The sequence below is a fragment of the Kogia breviceps genome, chromosome 1 (genome assembly GCF_026419965.1).
Source record: "Kogia breviceps isolate mKogBre1 chromosome 1, mKogBre1 haplotype 1, whole genome shotgun sequence".
Classification (NCBI taxonomy): Eukaryota; Metazoa; Chordata; class Mammalia; order Artiodactyla; family Physeteridae; genus Kogia; species Kogia breviceps.
The window spans coordinates 106,840,619-106,862,978 of record NC_081310.1 but is presented as its reverse complement, the minus strand read 5'-3'; the positions used below and the strand labels follow the sequence as shown (position 1 = coordinate 106,862,978).

At 37.9% G+C, this 22,360-nt stretch overlaps 1 long non-coding RNA gene across 1 annotated transcript in view; it reads right to left on the bottom strand.

Moving 5' to 3' along the window:
- Positions 1-6,488: 6,488 nt before the first annotated feature.
- The window catches only part of LOC136794721 (uncharacterized), a 96,671-nt gene continuing 80,799 nt past the window's right edge, over positions 6,489-22,360 (bottom strand). Inside the window, exon 3 of the long non-coding RNA XR_010841864.1 lies at positions 6,489-6,659. This is a non-coding gene — a long non-coding RNA (uncharacterized lncRNA). The remainder of the gene's footprint in view (positions 6,660-22,360) is intronic.

Genomic DNA, 22,360 nt, shown 5'->3' with positions numbered 1-22,360 from the left:
AGCAGAGGGAAGGTAAGTTAGAAAAGACAGGGAAACAAAGCAAACCCCAGATGGAAGTACAATGTGTTTGAATAAGAGAATGGTCAGTTTCTTTCAGAAATCTCTCCTCCAATTTCCCCTTTTGTCTATTAAAAAAAAGTTGTTAGTGACCTTTGATATATAATATGGTGTGAAATGAATATCTTAAGAAATCACATACCTAAAAGAATCACTGATTTTGCCATGCAGCCAGGTTTAGCTTCAGCAGTACAGATTCTGTATGGTGTGATATTGGATTAACTAAAGTTGGGAGTTTGCCAGGTAAGGACAGTAGAAGAAAATAGGGGTATAGGAGATGAAGGTGAATCTGGGACATGGTCTATGGTAACAATAAGAATCAAAGAACTGTTAAATTTGGACTGTAGAACAGTAAGTGAATTGAAAAAAAATAAGGAGGTAGTGGCCAGAAAATGGGAATCTTGATATCAAAATTACAATTAGGAATATTTTGGGTGATGACAAGTTTTAGAGAATGACTATGAGATGGAATGACTAGGTTCTGTAGAAGCAATGATTATTATAAGCAAAGAAGTCAGAGGTCTGTTTTATGAGGGTATTCAACTTATTAAAAATAAAGATAAGCGTGGTGGAGAGGAAGAGATTGAACCAGGTATCCAAATAATTAATGAATGAAGAAGGGTCACCAGAAGTTATCAGGGGGTTAAAGAAGACGGGCTTTGGGAAGTAGTGGAGAGGAGTAATATTTGGGAATTGGCAATGAGAAGAAGAAAAATCCTTAATCTAAACTCAGGCTCAGTGGCATGTGAGGGTCACCATCTGCTAGGACTTCAGTGGAAAGAGTGTTATCAAACCAAGCCAGTCTTCTCTTGGAATAAAAAGATGAAGGAAAGACTTAATGAAGGTAGAGATTATCAGAGATTTTGCAGATAACTAATCTTAAATTCTAGAGAGCACAATGAAAGTCTTGGAAGACCTAGAATTGGCACAGAATAAGGAATGTATAGAGAGTTATTGATAATGAGTTCAGAAGCTTAGACTTGTGAAGAAGGACCTAAGGAGAGATGGGATTCATCCTGATGATCTCTTAGAGGAAGGTCAGAGATCAGACCTAATTATCACCATCTTCTGGATTTGGCTTCATAGGCAATTTGTAATGGTAAGACTAAGATAAGCAGTGGAGGGTTGGTCTTTCTAAGAGCTCACCAAAATTTGGAAGAAGGGCAGAATGGAAGGAGGAGGTCTTTACAGGAATAACTCAATAGTCTTCCTTTAAATCCTAGAGCAGAATCAAAAAATTGGTACAGCCACTATGGAAAGCAGTATGGACGTTCCTTAAAAAACTAAAAATAGAACTACCATATAATCCAGCAATCCCACTCCTGAGCGTATTTCTGGAGAAAAACATAGTTTGAAAGGATACATGCACTCCAATGTTCATTTCAGTGATGTTTACAATAGCCAGGACATGGAAGAAACCTAAATGTCCATCGACAGATGAATGAGTAAAGAAGATGTGGTACATATATACAATGGAATACTACTCAGCCACTGAAAAGAAGGAAATAATGCCATTTATAGCAACATGGATGGACCTGGAGATTATCATACTCAATGAAGTAAGTCAGACAGAGAAAGACAAATATTATATTATATCACTTATATGCAGAATCTTAAAAGAAATGATACAAATGAACTTATTTACAAAAAAGAAACAGACTTGCAGACTTAAAGAATGAACTTATGGTTACCAGGGGGGAGGGTGGGTGAGAGGGATAGATTGGGAGTTTGGGATTGACATGTACACACTGCTATATTTAAAATCAGTAACCAACAAGGACCTACTGTATAGCACAGGGAACTGTGCTCAGTACTCTGTAATAACTAAAATGGGAAAAGAATTTGAAAAAGAATAGATAAATGTATATGTATAACCAAAGCACTTTGCTGTATACCTAAAACTAACACAACATTGTTAATCAGCTATACTCCAATATAAAATAAAAATGTAATAAAGAAATAAAATATATAAGCTACAAGGATATATTGTACAGCACAGGGAATATAGCCAATATTTTATAGTAATTTTAAAAGGAGTATAATTTATAAAAATTTTGAATCACTATGTTGTACACTTAAAGCTAATTTAATATTGTACACTTAAAACTAATTTAATATTGTAAATCAAGTATACCACAATAAAAATAAATAAATAAATTGAAACAAACAAAATCCTATAGCAGAATCATTAACATTTGCTAACCCTGCTCCAAATAAATAATAGACTTCTGAGGGTATAAACAAGTACTAATGAAAGAAACACCATATCCTGATGAGCTGAAATACCCCAATTAATCTTGTCATCTCATCCAATTTAAACATCATATATGTTCAAAGGTTAACTGAATTATAGAAATATTTTGTAAAGATATCTCACATTCGTAAAGTGCTTTATAATTTTGTTAATTCTTTAATATGTTTTATCTCAAGTGAGCCGCTTAACAATTCTAAGTACTCAGGTTGAGTACTTTTAGCTCCATTAAATGAGGAAGAAACTGAGGGTTAGAGAGGTTAACTGACCTCCTCAAAAACACACAGCTAGGTAATAGGAAAACTAGGACTAGAAGTGAAGTTTTCTGATTCCATGTTTAGTGCCCTTTCTGCACTAGCACAGTGCCTACTTTTGAAACAACCTCAATTCAGCTCAACTGCAGACCTTTTTTTGGTCTTCCTGTACCAGTGGCTGTCCAGGAAAACCTTATGGATAACTTAGGCATCACCTTTTCCTGGTATGTGGTATTGTCAGATGCAAACTATTTTTATCCATTTTGCTTCTGATGTCACAGAACAAACTTTCCATTTCCAAATCACACTTAAAATTCACTACCCTGATAAGCAAATATATTTGTAAGAAGTAATGTTGTGAAGTAAATCAACTGAATTCAAAAATTCCCTCTGTATATTTTTGTTGGCTCAGAACATAAGCTGTGGAAATTCCAAGACTGCCATATAAGAAATTAGAAAAGCTTGCCTGTGATTTTCCACTTTAGCTAAAATAGGACTTAAGAATATCCTGCTTTTAAAGACTTTGTGCCAGGATAAATAGGGTAAATACTAAGTGATTAAAATCTTTAAAAATGAAATTATAGCAAAAATGTCAATGTTCTTATAGAGATTAAAAATATTTTCTATAAATGTTCTAGGTAAGCTTTTAAGAAGCCCAGAGGGAAATAAATATATAGGGAGAAATGCTGAATGTAAAAATGAAAATAGACAGCTTTGACCTAAAAGATTTCCCACTTGAAGGATTCAGGCACCTAAGAATCTATGGGCTTTGTTATTTCCTCCAAATCGGGATGGAGGCCATGTTTGCCTCAGATGACAATAATCTTCTTAAGCCAGATGGCACCGGGCAACCTGACATTTTCCATGCCTCTCAGGATTCTGCAGGAGCAGCAATGGATTTGGCAATTTTATTCTCTTCTCAGAGATGTTCTTAATTTTTTTCAGGCAATTGCTATAACACCCTTTCTTTTCAGATTAGCAAACTAGACAAAACTTAGAAGTAATTGTGTTGTGTAACTTATCTTCAAAGCAGTCAATCCAGAAAGACCACTGTGAAGGTCTACTGGACAAAAGTTTCAAGACCATAAATGAGATGTTTGTGTTGGAAGAGATCTGAAAGTCATCTAGTCCCATGGTTCTCAACCGCAGAGCAGTGATCAGGTGTAAGAGCTGCTCTTTGGAAATTATTTATTTTTTAAAAATAGATTGCAGATAATTCCTATGACAGTCATCAGGCTTACTCACTTGCATTCTGAAATGCTTTCCTGATTGGGAGTAAAGAGGTGGAGTTAAACAGCAAGTTTCCTGTGAATTGCTCATAACCCACAGTCTATCTTATCTGCTACATGGTGAGTAAGATAACAGACATTCTGTTAATTATTATAGTTGTTGGAATTAGGAAAAAAAAGACTGCAATCTTTTTATTGTTTTTAAGTTATTTATTTATTTATTTTGGCTGCGTTGGGTCTCCGACTCAGTTGCTGCATGCGGGCTTTCTCTAGTTGCAGCGAGCCGAGGCTATTCTTCGTTGCAGTGTGTGGGCTTCTCATTGAGGTGGCTTCTCTTGTTACAGAGCACGGGCTCTAGGCACTCGGGCTTCAGTAGTTGCAGTGCATGGGCTCAGTAGTTGTGGCCCACGGGCCTAGTTGCTCCACGGCATGTGGGATCTTCCCGGACCAGGGATCGAATCCGTGTCACCTGCATTGACAGGCGGATTCTTAACCATTGCACCAAGGCTGCAATCTTATTTGTCTTGCATCCTTGCAAAATATTCATGGGTTTCACCCAAATCTGGGTTTGTGAAAACGAAAATCATCCAGCCTATACGGTGGTGGAGAAAAATTTGAGTCCCTCTGATGAAGCCCAACCCCATCCGATGTAAATGCAGCAGTGACCACCGGAATCACAGGGAGCAGCAGCTTGGCTGGGGCTGGAACTCACATCCTGAGTGAGCTCTTTCCACTAATCTCTGGTGACACCAGAACATCTGCCTTTAGGGTTGATTATACATTACAAATAAAATAATTTTGAGTAGTTCCATTGAATATCAGCAAAGAAAAGGAATGCATGACTATTTTGAGGAAAAGGACATGAAAATAATTCTTTAAAGATCAGACATACAAAGAAAGTAAAAGAGATAATAATAAATTTACAGAATGTAGCATTTGATTTATTGTAGAAAAAAAGAGTAACATCTAAAATATTTCAAAAATAATATCTTGTAGGCATAATATATTCTTCCTCTGTAGCTCTTAACAAGTCTGTTATCTTATTCAGTTTGACATTATCCTTGGGAGGAAGGCCCACTTTACAGAATGTAAACAGTAAAAGAGTGTTTCGTGGTTTTCCAGGATTATATATTTGGAGGCAGGATGGTACTGCAAATCCTGGTTCCACCACTTTTTCTTTCTGAGCAACTCAAGGGAAGTTACTTTGCCTTTCTAGGCAAAGGTTTCCCCATCTATAAAATAGGATTAAAAATAACACCCATCTAACAGGATTGTCTCAAGGGTTACATAAGATCATGCAAATAGAGTTAACGACAAATTTCATGATAAACAGAAAATACTCAATAAATATCAGCTACTCCAGAGAGAAAGGAAGAGCATATATGAACTGCGACTCGTGATCTGCTTCTATTGGATTCTTTGGTAAACTGATGAGACACCATACAAAATACACCAATCTTTTAAAATAATTTTTGGCCATTTATGTAAACCAGAATGTCTACAGTTTGGGTTCATGAAGAGAGGAAGAATGGGGAAATTGAGTGACCGTATGTGAATTTGTCCTATTCTCCATTTTCTGTGTTGCTGGTGTGTGTGTGTGTGTGTGTGTGTGTGTGTGTGTGTGTGTGTGTGTGTGTGTGTGTGTATAGTGATTATTACTGGAAAACAGTCTTCTGGAATCTGAAACAGAAGGTCACGGTATCATCTTGAAGTCTGCCCATGACATAGTGTAACCTGGGGATAAGATTGAAAAGGAGAGATTCAGAACACTGCCTCAACACTGGGCAAATGATGTTCTATAACAGTGTGGTCCCCAGACCAGCAGCAACAGCATCACCTGAAAACTTATTAGAAATAAAATTTTCAGACCTTGCCCCAGATCTACTGAATCAGCAACTCTGGAGGTGGGGCTCAGCAATCTGTGTGATTGTGGTGTTGCTAAAGTATAAAAACCACTGTTCTCCAAAGAGTCCTCCCCAAGGAAATCCCCTTTTCTTCCTAGGCTATTGAACAAAAGCGACCAGAAACATATTCCTATGGCCTAACCTACTTCTTAGCACAGAGCCTCCATATGTATCAATAGTTTTGTTCTGGAGAACATTAAGCCACAGAAAGAAGTGTCAAGATGAAATTAACATTATTTTATGTGCTTGATCCAAAAAATTTAAAAATGAGGGCAATCAGAGACATAATATTCTAAGTTCCTATTGTAGTTTGCTTTTTCCTCTAGGTTTAATAGCTTCACAACTTATGAACTGGACAAGATCTTGGCATTTGTCTAGTCCAACTAAAGCCCAGAAGAGCCATCATGTGCCCAAGTACATGAGGCTGTTTACAGCAGAAAGCATAATTACAACCCAGGTCTTTGGCCTAAAATTATCTCACTGCTTTTCCAGTGGACTAATACACTGTTCTGCTTTTTGAAACATAAAAATGCCATAGAAATTGAGGGAACTTAAGAAATTTTTTCTGAAATTCTAATCTGGCCTATCCCTAAACCCGGTTTCCTAATGCTTTTACAGGTTCTGTAAAAGACATCTGTTCAAGTGACTGGTAACATTGCTATTGTCCAAAAAGTCATAGAGGAAATTTTCCTAAAAATCATAGGGTTAGATGGTGGATAGATGGATAAAAACCATTGGGTAGGGGATCAAAATCTCTTAGGTAAATAATTACAGTTTTTAAAACCTCCTCCACTCCCCAAACACACACACTCCTGCATCCCAGGAAACTCTAAGAGACTCTTCCTCCTTCCTCTCCCCAAGTTGAGATTCAATCATTGCTCCTGAAGTAAGTCTCCATGGTGAATTCCAGGATGCATTCTTCCTCCCAAGAGGATTCTTTGATTTAGCATGAAGTTCAAAGCCCCTGTAAAAGATAGAAATGTCCATGTAAGAATGTCTGGAATGGCTGTATCAGGCTTTCTTGGGGACTGAGAACCTTGCGTTGATAAGAGAGATATTGCAGTGTGGTCACTGGGGCTGCCATGTGACAGTATCAGAAGAATGTAGTAGCTTTGTGTGGAATAACATTAAAACAATACATACAAAATGACTAAGTCAGTTACAAAATATAATTGTTCTAAAACTCAGATTATTATCAAGTATTTATAAAATATTTTTGAGGATTCTATCATAAGTCAATTTTACTCTATTTTCTTTTCACAGCAGATTTAAACCTGGTTTCCCTCCTCACAAGCCCATGGCATCAGGCTTTCTATATGTTTCACATACAAAGGGTACCAATTAAAAGCGTTGTTACCCTTTTCTTGACAGATCTTCAGGAGTCAATCATCTTCCTAGAAATTCACCTTAAAACCTTCATTAGCAAGTTGTATGCCCTTGATTTTGCCTGATTTTAATACAGAGGTACTATTTCTAGTACACCAGGAAACAGTAAATGAGATCAGCTACAGTTGCCTTCAGCCAACAAGGAACTTGTATATCCCCCTTCACTAACCTTGCATTTGGTTACATTATAATCACAAAGGAGAGAATGGTTAGATGGCCCAATATAAATATAATACAACAAATCTAACCCACTTTCCAGTTCCAGGATAGGACAAGCTTGTGGAGACAATGTGACATGATGCTAAGAATAGAGAAGAACCTTGTAGTCAGAAGAGAAAGTTTCACTCTTTACTCACTGAGTAACGGTAGGCAGCTCAAAGTCTGATCTATCCATCACCTGTTAAATGGAGATTGTAATGACAGTACCAGCTTTACATATAAGAAAAAGTGGCCACCAACACCCAAACTAGAGTGTTTTAAATCTATTCTAGCCTTATCATCGGCAATTCTACTCCTGGAGTAGAACTATAGGGTCCAAAGTGATTCTTGCACAGATCCTTAAGGGTCATATACATGGACATTGACTTCAGCATCCTTTAGAGTGAGGTAACTAGAGATAATCTGGGGGTACATCACTGAGAGAATGTGTAGAGGAAGTTTTTTGTAATTACGTAAATATGTCATAGGGAAAATGTACACATTGTATGGTAGTTAAAAACAAGGGACTAAAGGTACACAGAGTAAATGGATGAATCTTAAATATATGGTCCCGAGTAGAGGAAAATTTTAAAGTAAATAGAATTATAAAAGATAAATTAAATGTAGACAAAAATATATGCATTTTGCAAGAACACGTACAAAGCAAAAGGTACAGAATGAATACATTATGATGGCTACCTGTGGGGAGGTGGAATGGGAATAAAATGGAAAAAAATAAAAGAGGAGTCTTGCTTTGACCAGTGATGATAATGTGCCATCAACTGAGAGAATCATTAACTCAATGCTCTGATGTCCAGACAGGGAAAAAAATATTATATAAATGGTATTTGTTAAGAAGATAATTGTTGCCTCCCCGCCAAACTCTTCATCTCTTTCCTTCAACTCTTCATTGAAGAATTTTCCTTCCTTTGATCCTCGTTCATTAACCATAACAATTCTTGCATTAGAAAAATTGATTTGAGTAATTTATTTATATAGTTTTTTGTATCCCATTGTCTTATTCACTCTAATACAATTTTTTTTTTATTACTGGATAGAAAGAAAAGGTTAAAATAAAAAGCTCTCCCTTTTATGGTGGAATTTAACACCAAGGCAAATGGGTGGACTCTTTGAGAGCATGGTGGGTCCTCCACTGGTTCCAGGTCACAGACATTAAATGTCATCAGAGACCTGTGACTGTAGATTGAAAATTTGAATAAGATCTCATATATAATCAAAAAATATCACAAATAGCTGATTATTCTCTTCTCTCTTTGAAAGTTGGCTTAAATTAGAAGTTTTCAGGTCAAAGTGGTCCCCCTACCATTCTTCCCCAACACACACATGGCTTATGCAGTGAATATGTCTACTTCAATCTACTAATGCCTTTGCGATTTTGTGTGTGGAGTGATACAGGAGAAGTGAGGTACAGTTGAAAGACTTGAATAACTAGGACTTGGAGGTAACAAATAAGAGACTGATTAAGGTAAAACGCAGTTTAGTGGATGCACGTCCAGTTTGTTGCCCAGCAAAATCTCTCTCATCAGTCACCCTCACACTGCCTAGTCATCTTGTTTACCCCCACCGAGGAAGTGAAGGAGTTACAGTGAGAGGCTCTCTTTTATGTATTAACAAAAGGGCAGGCGTTTGTAGGTGTAATGTGGAGGAGGTTTCTTATTCTGTGGATTATGTTTAACTTGTCACCTTGTCATCTTTCTTCTGTGTTTCTTATATTCCCGCTTTAACATTTTCACGTTGTTTTACTGACTCCGTTTTCCATGAGATGTTAAGGGTCATCAAGCTTTCATAGCCATTGTCTAGACACTGTCATTTTTTCAGGAAAATCACTCATTGCACTTGTCCCCTTCTACCTGGTAACTTCTTTGTGATATTTAAAGTGTTGAAGACTCTTCTTGTTCTTTCCTCATTTTGACTACTCAGTCTCTCAGATCTTCTAAGGCAATGAAAGAGCATAATATCTGACCTGCCCTCAAGAGATTTATCTTCCAAAATATCTTTCAAAAATAGTTTACAGTAAGAGCATTGACAAATAATAGCCTTAGACATCTCTTGCTCTCTCTCTCTTGCTATCTCTCTTTTTTTTTTTACTTGATTTAGGAGCATTTCTGTAATAATTATTTCACCAGCATGCTCTGTGACTTCCAAGAAACATCCAAATATTGAGCAAACTAAATAATTTTAAGACACCATTATTTATGGTATACTGACTTAAGTGGATGAATTTAATTTTAGTCATCTGTGGGAGTTTAAATTCTATTATGATGTCCAAATAAGAATAAAATTCCATCTATATTATTTGCCTGGATTTCCTGTGGCCTAGTATTGCAGAACACTTGAAAGTTCCACACAGAAATGTGTTGACCAGGCTGGATGCTGCCAGTTGCTCTAACCAATCATAAGCCATGGTTAGAAATTAAAGGCACAGGAAGGTTGATTATTTTCCCTCCTGGTTTCTAAGGAAATACAGCTAGAATTTATGGACCCAAAGGGAAGAATGGGGTAGATGAATGATATTTTGTAATAATAAGAGCAGGTGTTGGTCATGGTATAGCCTTCTCTTTTCATCTTGAGGAGCAGTTCAGACAACCAGCTTTCCTTAAATGCATTTCTACCCTGGTGCCTAGACTGAAATATACAATGCACAACTCTTTTAAAATCCTATGATTCAAAGCATAATCTTCATTTTCTGTTTCCCCTCAGAATGATTTGTCAGAAAAGAACTGTGTCAAACAAATCTCCAGAAAAGCAAAATAATATAACCAATAGAGTCAATCATTTCTTTGATCATTTTCTTTATATTATCTCAATAATTTCTTATAGGAAAATCCAAAATCCACATTCCAAATGTTCTTACAGTTGACATGGGAGCAAATACATGGTTTGCTAGCTTTTCCCCCACAAGCCTTGATGTCACCAAACACATGATGCAGAATAAGATAGGGCTGAAACATTAATGTGAGAACTAGGAGAAGGTCCAGTCAGAAGGCAGTTGTGTTGGAGTTGATGGAAATGATGCGGGAAGGAGAAGTGGGAAAGCACCAGTCAAAGGTGGTAAGGAGCTGGGAAACATGGCTGAGAAATAAGCTGAGGGAGAGATTTGGACTTGTGCTCTTTTCTATCCATCCTCATTGCACTAGAAGGTCAATAAGGATGTTTGCTATATTGCCACTGCAGGACAGAAAACCAGCCAGGTCAGTGCAATGTTAGCCAGAAACAATAGAGCAGTGCCAGAGGCCAGCTAGAGGGGAAGCGGATAACAACATATGCAGAAAGAGCAGCAGCCCCTGAGAATTCCTTCTTCCCTTTCCCTCCTCTTTCCATATGCTGACGTTGTGCTAGTTTTTCAATGTGTCAACTTAGCTAGTATGAACTACATTTCTAATAATTCTTTTTCTGTGTTTTTCCAGTTAAAGACTTTTGCACAATATTGGATAGTAGAAGTGACACAGCCTTCAGATTGTTTTGCTTTGGTTTGGTTTTGGGTTTTTTGTTTTGTTTTGTTTTTTTCCTCTCGGAATGTCAGAGCAAGATAACCAGGAGTTTTTTAAGTTCATGAACAATATTACCTTGCTGACTTTCTTCATGGACATGCAAATGATCCAGATTCTCCTAGAAACTCCTTCATCTTTTCTGATTCAAGAGCTAGATGTTTTGGGTCCACAATGAAAGGTTCCAACATCTCACTGCCTTGAGGTTGAAAGCAGTGAGAACTGACACGGGTTCCCATCCAGCATTGCAGGTTCCAACTCATGCTTATGAGCTCCAGTTTTTCCTTGCTGTCTCTGACTTTATATCCACATTTCCTTTCTGACTGACTTCTCTACAGACTTCAAACTCCCTCATCAGAAATGAAGACAACAGCCCTGCAGAGACTGTTTAACCAGCTCTTTCCACTGTGTAGGCTTGAATCACCATAACAAATCCATTAATATAGTGAAATAGATGTATTTCCTTCAAGTGATTCTCCCTAGACTATACAGAGTTCCAGTATGTTACAAGCAAAGGAAAAAGCTTTCAGAAAGGACAGTCCCCTAGGTGAAGGCATGACAAAATTTGTCAAGGAACAGGGTCAACTGTGGAGAAGAGGAATGACAAGGGGGTCATGAAAGAGTCTTGCTCCCCTACTGGGATGACTTTCCCATTCTACCCCTATTCCTGAAATTTACCACAAGGATCAAAGTTAGCCTGGAATTTAACCTTTTCATGAAAGCTAGTTGATACTCCCAGAGAACTATGAGCTCACAGGCACACTAACCTGACATCTGATACCAGGATTAAAAAACAAACTGAAAAAGTTATACCTGAAAAATAGGGCTTAATTAACCAGAGAGATAAATTATTTAAATTAAGCATTATATTTGTCTCCAAAAAGATGAGGAAGATATGATTAACATAAAGAACTAGCAGTTATAGAGTATAACCAAGTGGAAATACTGTAACAGGAATATAAAATTTGAAATAAAGAACTCAATACATGGTATAATAGAAGAATAAATACAGTTGAAGAACAAGTTAGTGAGCTGAAAGGTGAGAATGAAGAAATCTGTGAAAGCACTAGGAAGAAAATTGTGGAAAATATAAAGGAAGATTTAATAAGAGATGTGAAGAACAGAATTAGAAGAGTCAACATTTATATGAGAGTCACAGAAAAAGGGAGAAAAACAATAAAAAGTAAAGGGCTGCTTGAAAGAATGAAGACCAATTATTTCCCAGAATTAGAGAACGATGTAAGACCTTGGAATGAAAGGGCTCATAAAGTATAAAATGGCATAAATAAGAAAAAAAAAAAACTGTACTTAAACATCTTATAATAAAATGGTAAAAATTAAAAGACAGAAAAAATTCTAAAATGCTGCTGGGGCAAACTGCAGATCACCTATAAAGAAGTAAGTATAAAAGTAATATCAGATTTTGCAACAGTAACCTAAATGCAAATAAACAATAGATATTGTTTTGAAAGAAAAGAACTTCATTTTTGTACTTTCACAGCCAACTAAGCTATTACTGAAATGTGACAGAAAAAATTTCTTTGGGGGCATATAAGGTCTCAGAAGTTTACTGCACAAGAACTTAAAAAAAAAAAACAACCTTTTGGAGAAAGTGCTTTAGCAAAAAGAGCAAGAAATTCAGAAGGAAGCTATAAAATACATAGTGTTTCAGTTAACCAGTACTGCATAACAAATCACCCCAAAACTTAGTGGTTTAAAACAATAGCATTTCTTTTGCTCACTAGTCTTCAAACTAGGCAGGGCTCTGGGGACAGCTCTCTCTACCCCCTTTAGCAGTGGCTCAAAGGTTGGTGTTGAGAATTATCTGAAGGTTCACTCACTCGTGTGACTGGCTCCTGGGCTGAAGAAGACTCAATCACCTGAAGAGTGGAACAGCTGGAACAGCATCAGTATCTCAAATGTAGCGCTGACTCTCCACGTGATCTTTCTAGCACAGGGACTTCAAGGTAGCCAAACGTATAACATATTGACTCAGGACTCCCAAGGCATGTGCCTCAAGAGAAAAAGCCAAGTGGAAGTCATAATGCTTTTTGACCTAGCCTATTCCATCTTGTCTGTCAAGTAAAAGTATGAGATTTTACATTGTTACAAGCTAACAAGTTAGCCTGCCACATTTTTATGAATGCTGGCAGAAGGCACAAGACTCCTGGGTCAAAGACAAAGGATAGATCATTACTTGCAGTAATAACAGTAGATTGAGAATAAGCATTTTCTTCCGCTAATGCCTGGAGCCCCAGTTCCACAGGGTGATGCACAGAGGGTCAAGTGACAACTCCTCATGCACTGGGTTGCATTACAGAAGAGGTGCATTGAGCTTAGGAAATACAAATATACTTTACTGGACAATAAACATGCTCATGCTTTGCTCTGGAGAGAGACACTATCTCTATTCCAAGACTTTAAGCAAATCTGTCCTTTGCTCCAGAGGGAGATAACTATTTTATCTTCTAAGTCAGTTTATTACATAAATATCCTTCCAAAGTTAGTCTAGAACAAATGTGGTCAATACCTCTGCTTGGAAGACATGATGAAATGCAAGAAACTGACAGAGAATAGTCTCTCAGGAGTCTCATTTCTACTGAATTTTATTTGTTAGAAGGATAAATAAGGAAGATTGAGGCACAAGGACTTCTGCTTCCAACAAAGATGGAGTAACAAGGACCAGATTTACTCTCTAGTCTGAAACCAAAAACTGAACAAAATATATGAAACAATGGTTTTCAAGACATTGGAATTAGACAATGAGTGATGGTAATCCCTGAGAAAACAAACAACATAAACCCTATGATTGCTCCAGCTACTGACTTGAGAGAGTTTTCAGGCCTTGACATAGGGAGAGGGATCACAAGCAGAGCTCAGAAAATTCCCTGAGACAGAGCTGAGTGTCCAGAGAGATCAAGGTGGTTAGAGTTCCCAGGGTAGAGTACAGGAGAGGAGAGGGCTGTACACAGAGATGTAACCATTGGACTAATAAACTTACTAAAAGTTACTGTTATCTTAAGAAAAAAAAAAAAAAAAAAAAAAAAGAACTAAAAAACCAAAAGAATTCCAAGTCTCAAGATCATTTATATCAACCCAGAACTAAAACTGCAGAAAATAACAATAGGCAAGAGCCAGAGCCAGAGGACAAAAGAGAAATATTTTTTTAAAAAATAGAAATTAAAATGTGTTAAGATGCTTGTCTGCTTGTATAGGAGGGAAATATGAAGGGTAATAAATTGACAGAAAAAAGTATGTGTATGTAAACCATACAAAAAGAAAAATAGAGTATTATTTTTAATTGGCCAGATTATAATTTAATCTACCTGAATAGAGGCAGGAGAAAATAGTTTTAAGGAAAACAAGGTAATTAGAATATATAAAATGAGCTAGCAGAAATGTTTTAATATAAGAGTAATTAAAATAAGAATATATGGATAAACAGTGATCAAAAGAGGAGAGTCTTAGTTTATGTTTGCAAAACCAAGACCAGGAGTAAATAGTTTACAAGAATCACCCAATTATAAGAAAAGGATAAAGAGAGTTGAAACTAAAAGGAGAAAAGACAAATATGCACCAAAAGAAAGCCAGGATAGAAATTTTAATATCAAAATACACTTGAAAATAAAAACACCATAAGAGTTGAAGAGGGATGTTCTCTAATGCTAAAAAAATGCATAATCATCCAAGAAGTCATAACTGGTAATTGGAAATATTAACACCTCTCTCAGAAAGTGATATGTGAAGCAGAAAATTTCTTGAGAATTAAAATTAATTAGCTATAATGAAAAGAGCATGGGATTTGATATCAATTCAAATTGATCTCATCTCTATTGGGTTCCAGTTTTCATCTCTATTTCCTAGCTTTGCTCCTTTCAACAAGTCACTTATCTTTGAATGTCAGTAACCTCCTCAACGATAGGATACACAATACCTAGCTGACCAACTGTGTGACTTGTTTGCCTCTCTGAGTCTCAATCTCCAATTTCTACGGTAGATATTTAAAAGTACCTGCTGTGCCAAACTCACCATGTTGGTAAGCCTTAAATAAGAAAATGTATGTAAAGTGTTTGGTGAAATGTGATGTCCAATTATTTTATTATTGTTGTTCTTATCATTATAACAGCAATTTGCTCACTGTTCAGCTGTACTGTTTTAAAAGTTAGAACTTGTCACTGCAATAATATTATCATGTATGTCCACAGAATACATATATTTTCACACTATTTTTCACCACCCAAAGAGTTAGGTGTTAAAGAAAATGACACTAATTCAGAGAGTTCACGGAACTTGACAAGGACCATCTAGCTAGAAAACTACAGAGCCTGTGTTGAACTCATATCATCTCGACACCACTGTTAAAATACATTATATTCACCAAGTAAAATACATGTAACAAATATTCTAATCAAACAGTTAAGTGACACTCTGGATTGAGTTAAAACTGGAAAAGGAGATGGCCCCTTAGCCCTTAATGAGGTGTGGAGGGCATAAGGAAGTCATTAGAGAAGCAGTCAGCTTTCATTGCACCTCAGAGCATGAGAGAAACTGCAATGTCATAAATGCAGTGAGATGTCTACTTCCCTGAGTCCTCAGCCAATGGTAGCCAAGAATGGCACAGACAGCTTGATACTGTCAACTACTCCACACAATGCTCTATTTCAGAGGAAATGTATGGGGATAGTTTCCTCTCCTACACATGGCGTTTTCTCAGAAAGCACAAAATGAAACCAGATGCTGAAACAAAAGAATGGTCTTTCTTAGCAGGGGTGGAACCAGTTGAATGCCCTGGTCTCTGTTTTCTCATTTATCAGCAGCATCCAGGAACCCACTGTCTTTGTAAGCAGGAAGGGCACTCCATGTGCAATGGAGACAAGAGGATAAAGAAGAAGAGTCTCAGTGGTGCGGTTGTTTGGAAGACACCCAAGGCATCTGTCAAGCACCTTTTCTCAGTGTTAGTGAAAGGCAAGACTGGGTTAAAATTGTGAGGAAGCCACTGTAAGTCCTCTCCCCTCCCCCATCCCATATTTCAGAATCTTCTTGCTGGGAAAGTCCCATTTCCCTTTCCACTTACTGGCCAGCTTTCTCCTGCTTCCTCATTGCTCTGGCTACAAATCTCATTTTAATCATTTACACCTAGGGGTAAGAACAAAAGCTTTTGTTCTGGGGACCTTTGCTCTTCAAGCTCCATCTCCAGTTGTTGACTGAGAATCTCAGTCACCTTACTGAGGCAATTTTGAGGAGAAAGAGGAGGAGCTTTGGGTGAAAGAAGCTGAAGGGTCCTTCCAGGCCTGTGAAATCTCAGAGCTGAGGTGTAGAATTCCTCCCAGGACTGCAGGGCAAAGGAGTGGGCAATTCCTTTTTCACTTGCCAGCTGTGAGATCCAAATCGCACCATTTACTAACTGAGAATTTTGAGGAAGGAAATTTTGTGGCTACCATGTCAGTGAGGGGGAAAAAATCCCATTAGGGGTAAGTGGGCTGTTTTACCAACCACAAAGAGGAAATTAAAATCTTTTCCCACTGAAGCATGTAGCTCTGCTATTTTGGGACCAAGAGTAATTAAACCAGTATTAGGAGAAAAGCAAACACAAATTATGAGAGTTTCTAATTAAATAACACACTTCAACCTTAGACCTTCCAGCAGAAGGTAAGACATGAGAATAAACATGGTCCTGACTTTTTTACTTTTAACCATAAAAGTTATCCACACTATGAACTTCTCAGGGGAAACTAGTTAACCAGAGCCTAACCTGCTGGGGTATTATCAGAGCTGAACTGATTGAGGAAAGAAAATATCTAACTCCAGTCAGTTCTGTGTGGATGTAGGAAAATACTCACCTCCAGCCTGTTCTAGCCATTCTGTCCCACCTAAGGGGAGAGGGGGCAGGAAATGAGAAACATTTCTGAAGTTCCCAGTCCAGGGGCACAGGCTCACTAAAACACTGAGACCTAATCATAGGACTATAGAACACTTCCCCTCCCCCACACCTCACCACCACATTACTTAAAGGCCTCTTGACAGCAGTTCCTTTCACCTGCATCATGTCTAGCTATCAAGATATAGCAAGGATGTGAAGCAACAGGAACTCTCATGCATAACTGATGGGAATGCAAAATGGTACAGCCGTTTTGGAAGACAGTTTGGTAGTTTCTTACAAAACTAAATATACTCTTGCCATACGATGCAGCAATCATACTCCTTGGTATTCACCTAAATGAGTTAAAAACTTATGTCCACACACAAGCCTGCAAAAGGACAGTCATAGTGAAATGGAACAGGATCCTATGGTCCTTGACCCCCATGTCCTCTGCCTGCCATTTTCTATGGAAAAACTTTAGCTAAAGAATAAGTTTAGGGCTTCCCTGGTGGCGCAGTGGTTGAGAATCCGCCTGCCGATGCAGGGGACGCGGGTTCGTGCCCCGGTCCGGGAAGATCCCACATGCCGCGGAGCGGCTGGGCCCGTGAGCCATGGCTGCTAAGCCTGCGCGTCCGGAGCCTGTGCTCCGCAACGGGGAAGGCCACAACAGTGAGAGGCCCGCCTACCACAAAAAAAAAAAAAAAAAAAAAAAAAAAAAAAAAAAAAAAAGAATAAGTTTAATCAAAGAAGTCAGAAAATGCAGAAACAAAGGAAAACAGTCCAACAAGACTAAATAATAATAGTTTAGTCATTAAGCATAGTCAAGGACTTTTAGTTCCTTCTCAAAGGCTATAGATAATATTCTGAGCCATATCCTGTGAGCTGTCATATAGGTATTGAAACCCCTACCATGTAGAAAAAGTTAACTACATGATGACCAGACTGTAACCATGACGTGAGCTGCCACAATTCTAAGAACTGGCCTCAAAGAAATAGGAAGAAACTGACCCTGGAACTGTAGATTTACTGTACTTAAAACAATCAAGATGACACTGATCAGACCACCCCATGACCAATTTCAAGATGACTGTCAGAGCTGACTGTGCTGTTGCTACATGTAGCCCCCTCCCTCCACCTATAAAAGCTCTTGTCCCCGATTGTCAGTTGGGAGGGAGTTGGCCTATGGACAGGAGTCCGCCCTCCCCCACATTTGCCAACATCCAAAATAAAGCAAACTTTCCTTTCCACTAATCTTGGCTCTTTATTGGCTTTTGAGTGGTGAACAGCTGGACCCCACATTCAGTTAAAATAGCAGCTTTATTTATAATTGCCAAAACTTGGAAACAACCAAGATGTCCTTCAGTAGATGACTGGATAAATAAACTGTGATACACCCAGACAATGAATATTATTCAGCACTAAAAAGAAGTGAGGTATCAAGCTATGAAAAGACATGAATGAAACTTAAATGTGTATTACTAAGTGAAAGAAGCTAATCTGAATAGGCTATATACTGTATGATTCCAACTCTATGACATTCTGGAAAAGGCAAAACTACGGAGACTATAACAAGATCAGTAGTTGCAAAGAGTAGGCACAGAGAAGGATGAAAAGGCAGAGCACGGAGGAATTTTAGGGAACTAAAAATACTCTATGATTTTTAAAAGATGTATAAATGTTATTACACATTTGTCCAAATCCATTGAATGCCCAGCACCAAGGATGAGCCCTTAGAACTTTGGGTAATTATGATGTGTCAATGTAGATTCATCTGAAGTTAAAAATGTACCATTTTTATGGGTGATGTTGATAGTGGGGTAGGCTATGAATGTGCCTAAGGGGTGTATGGGAAATAGCTATACATTCCTCTCAATTTTATAAAAAAAAATAAAGACTTAAAAAAAAGAAAGAACCATTTGGCCATGCTATCTCAGCGACTGACCACTTCCACCAAAAAGAAAAAAAAAAACCCAAGTAAATGTCACTTTCCAGTACCAAATCTATGTGTAAGTTGCATGGCTGTTTGTTTAATAACAAGGGAGTGTGGCTGGAAAGTCAGAGCTAGTGGTGGAACCCAAAGTGAGTAAAGACCACACAGAGGCTTTATTCATAACTATCTTCTTTGATTATAAATCCTCAATAAAACCATAGTTTTATAATAAACATTTAGTAGAATCAAACTCAGGCATCTCAAGATTGTTATTAATTTCATTCACATTCAATCATTAGTACTTATTGGTCCAGTCTTGCTGGCCTGACACCTGGAGACCATTAATTAAGCGTTAGCAATGGCAGCAGGTGGTGATGTATTTCAAGTGTGCTTGCGAAAAATAATTTTTAAACAACTATTTTGGCAACAAAGTTCAGACCAACCACTTTCAGGTTAGTAGGTCTTTAGGTCACATTTTGAAAGGCAAAGAGATTTCCTGTACAATAATCTTCCTCTATCTTTACTTCAATTGCAAGTTAAATTCACTGTAAGATATTTATTTTTCACAACAAAAGGATGATTGATTGCACCCGAATGAAGAAGGGGATTCAGGAAGAGGAAAAGATAAATGAGCATTCCTCTGCCCAAAGGACACAGTCAAACTCTTATGTTTAGCCCATAGTACGGTTCTGCTCTCCATCGTCCACATGGTGCAGTCTGGGGATACAGTAGGGAGCAATTACCAACCATGTGTGCACATAGCATAAAGCATGGAGCACCGTGCAGCCTCCAAAGGCTCTCAGTGTAACCAGAGTATATAGCTTCCTTTAAAACAACAATATTACAGTAACTATTCTCACACTGCCATGGGACCTGATTAAATGCTGGAAAAAAATCTAAGCTTTTCTGCCTCAACCACTGCCTGGATTTGGAGAGGAAGAAAAGACAGAAAGGAACCCATAATGGGGGGTGAAGAGCTTGTCAGAAAAGATTTCACAGGAAGGATAGCCCTTGGGCTGAAACTTGCAATATGAGTGGATAGTCTTCTGGAATTCTGGAAGAAGGGGCAGTCTGAGTCAAGATTCAGAGGTGAGAAACAGCCAGGCATATCACATTCATTACTTCCACCTCATCCGCATTGCCTGGTGTGTGCTCATGATTTGAGATGGTAGCATCATAGCCTGCACTGTTTAAGTGGTTCTCTCCTACTCTCTTCCCAGTGCCTGGGGTGCCAGATCCATGCTAAGGAGTTCTACCCTAGGCAATGAGCAACCTCAGAGTTTTAAGGCAAAGATAGCATGATCAGAGCTGTGCCTCAGAAAGATCACTCATGTAGCAGGAAGAAGGAAGAATGGCAGAACCATTCAGAATTAAATGTAATAGCCCAGAAATAGTAAGAAAAGTTGCTGGCCTGAACTCAGGGCCAGACTAAAATATGTGGAGAATGCAAGTTGGCTAATTATTTGCCCCTACAAACGTATTTTCATGTAATTGCTCCACATGTGTTTAGAGAAGGAACTGGGTGCTAATCAACACCCAGCCCTGTATTGCCTACAACCCACCTGTTTGCCAAGGCAGCTTAGAGACCACCTGCTGTTACTAAAGCAGATTCCATGAAGGCCTCAACTCTCACTCCAACAGCTGCCATATCCTCCTTGAAGGATTATGGTATAAACAAAATTTCCGATGGTCTTTAAGCACCCCTTACAGATTAGCATTCTAGGCTTTAAGCTGGCTTGACATACCTCTTGGTCTGTCTCTGCTTAAACTAAATCATAGCAGAGTATTTAGGTAGGAAAAGATAGACACAGGCACTCTTAAAAAGGAGAATGTGACATGGTGATTGAAAAGCAGGAGATAAAGCAGAGGGAAGAAGTCAGTAATGGACAATGAGAAAGAAGAGCTAGAAAGGTAGGAAAAGAAACTTGAAATAGATGGGTCTTAGAAGCTGTATTAGGGTTGAATAACAGCCCCCAAATCACAGAGGCTTAACATAGGAAAGTCTCAATCATGCAAAATCCAATGTAATTCCCAACAGGGAGGCCCTCCTGGGAGACTCTTCTCAAAGTGGTGACTCAGGCTATTTCCACCTGTGGCTCTGCCTTCTCATGGTTTTAAAATTGCACTGGTGTCAGTCTGCCAGCAGGTATTTAGAGGATCATGAACCTCAGTTCAGAAGTAATGTATCACTTCCTCTCACACTGTTGGCAAAAACTAGTCATGGGGCCCACCTGGACATAAAAGGGACTAGGAAATGTAATATCTGTCTAGGTGTTACTGTCCAACAACTCTGCACCATGGAAAGGGAACCCAAAATGGTCATCTCCCAGCCAACTCTGCCACAGACAACAAGGGGAGACAAAATTCAAACATGAGTAATTGATAAAGATATTCTTTTTTTTTTTAGATTCCATGAAGAACCTAGGGACAGGACAGGAATAAAGACACAGATGTAGAGAATGGACTTGAGGACACATGGAGGGGGAAGGGTAAGCTGGGACGAAGTGAGAAAGTAGCATTGACATATATACACTACCAAATGTAAAATCAATAGCTAGTGGGAAGCAGCCGCATAGCACAGGGAGATCAACTCGGTGCTTTGTGACCACCTAGAGCGGTGGGATAGGGAGGGTGAGAGGGAGACGCAAGAGGGAGGAGCTATGGGGATATATGTGTATGTATAGCTGATTCACTTTGTTATAAAGCAGAAACTAACATACCATTGTAAAACAATTATACTCCAATAAAGATGTTTTTAAAAATTCATTTTTCATTCATCAAATGAATGGGTAAACAAAATGTGGTATTTACATAATATGAAATATTATCCAGCCTTAAAAAGGAAGGAAATTCTGACACATACTAAAACATGAATGAACCTTCAAAATATTATGCTAAATAAAATAGCCAGCCACAGAAGGACAAATATTGTATGATTCCTCTTCTATGAGGTACCTAGAGTAGCCAAGGCATAGAGACAAAAAGAAGACTGGTGGTTGTCAAGGCTTGTGAGGAGGATGAATGAAGAGTTGTTTTTAATGGATATAGAGTTTTGGGGAAGACAAAAATGTTCTGGAGGTGGATGGTGGTGATGTTTGCACAATACTTTGAAAGTACTTAATGTCACAGAGATAGACAGTTAAAATGGTTAAAATGGCAAATTTTATGTTATGTATACTTTTCCACCATAAAATTGTTTAAAATTTTGCATGAAGTTCCCTAGTCCTGCTTAGCCCTGTAAAAATATGTAACAATGAATACTTACCAGGCATAAACCTTCCAGGAAAAGGTTACATATAAACAGAAAAGACATAACTTTTTGAATATATATATATATATATATGTATTATCTACTTCAATTGAATTAACAGCCACAGAATAATTTGTCTCCAAGGCAACCTTCAACTCTAGTAGAAACTGAATCCCACAGGTTTTCAGATCTAGGCAAACAACTGGGTTTCTTTAAGGCTTTGCCTAGTTCCCTTCAGACCTGGAAATGTACCCCAAATTTGTGGCAACTTGATCTAGCACACGAATGACCAGAATATCAGTGGAAGAAAATCATGAGAGCAAAACATATATATACAATATGGCACTTCTTTTTCACATTAATATGATATTATATACATAGTATATATATAATATATTATATACATAGTATATATATAATATATAATATGCATGTATCACTTAAAAATTAACAGTAGTCTACTGTAAGCAGTGTGATCACAAGAAATGGTTGCTTTCTTCTGTATACTTGCTTTCTTTTTCCAAAATGTAAT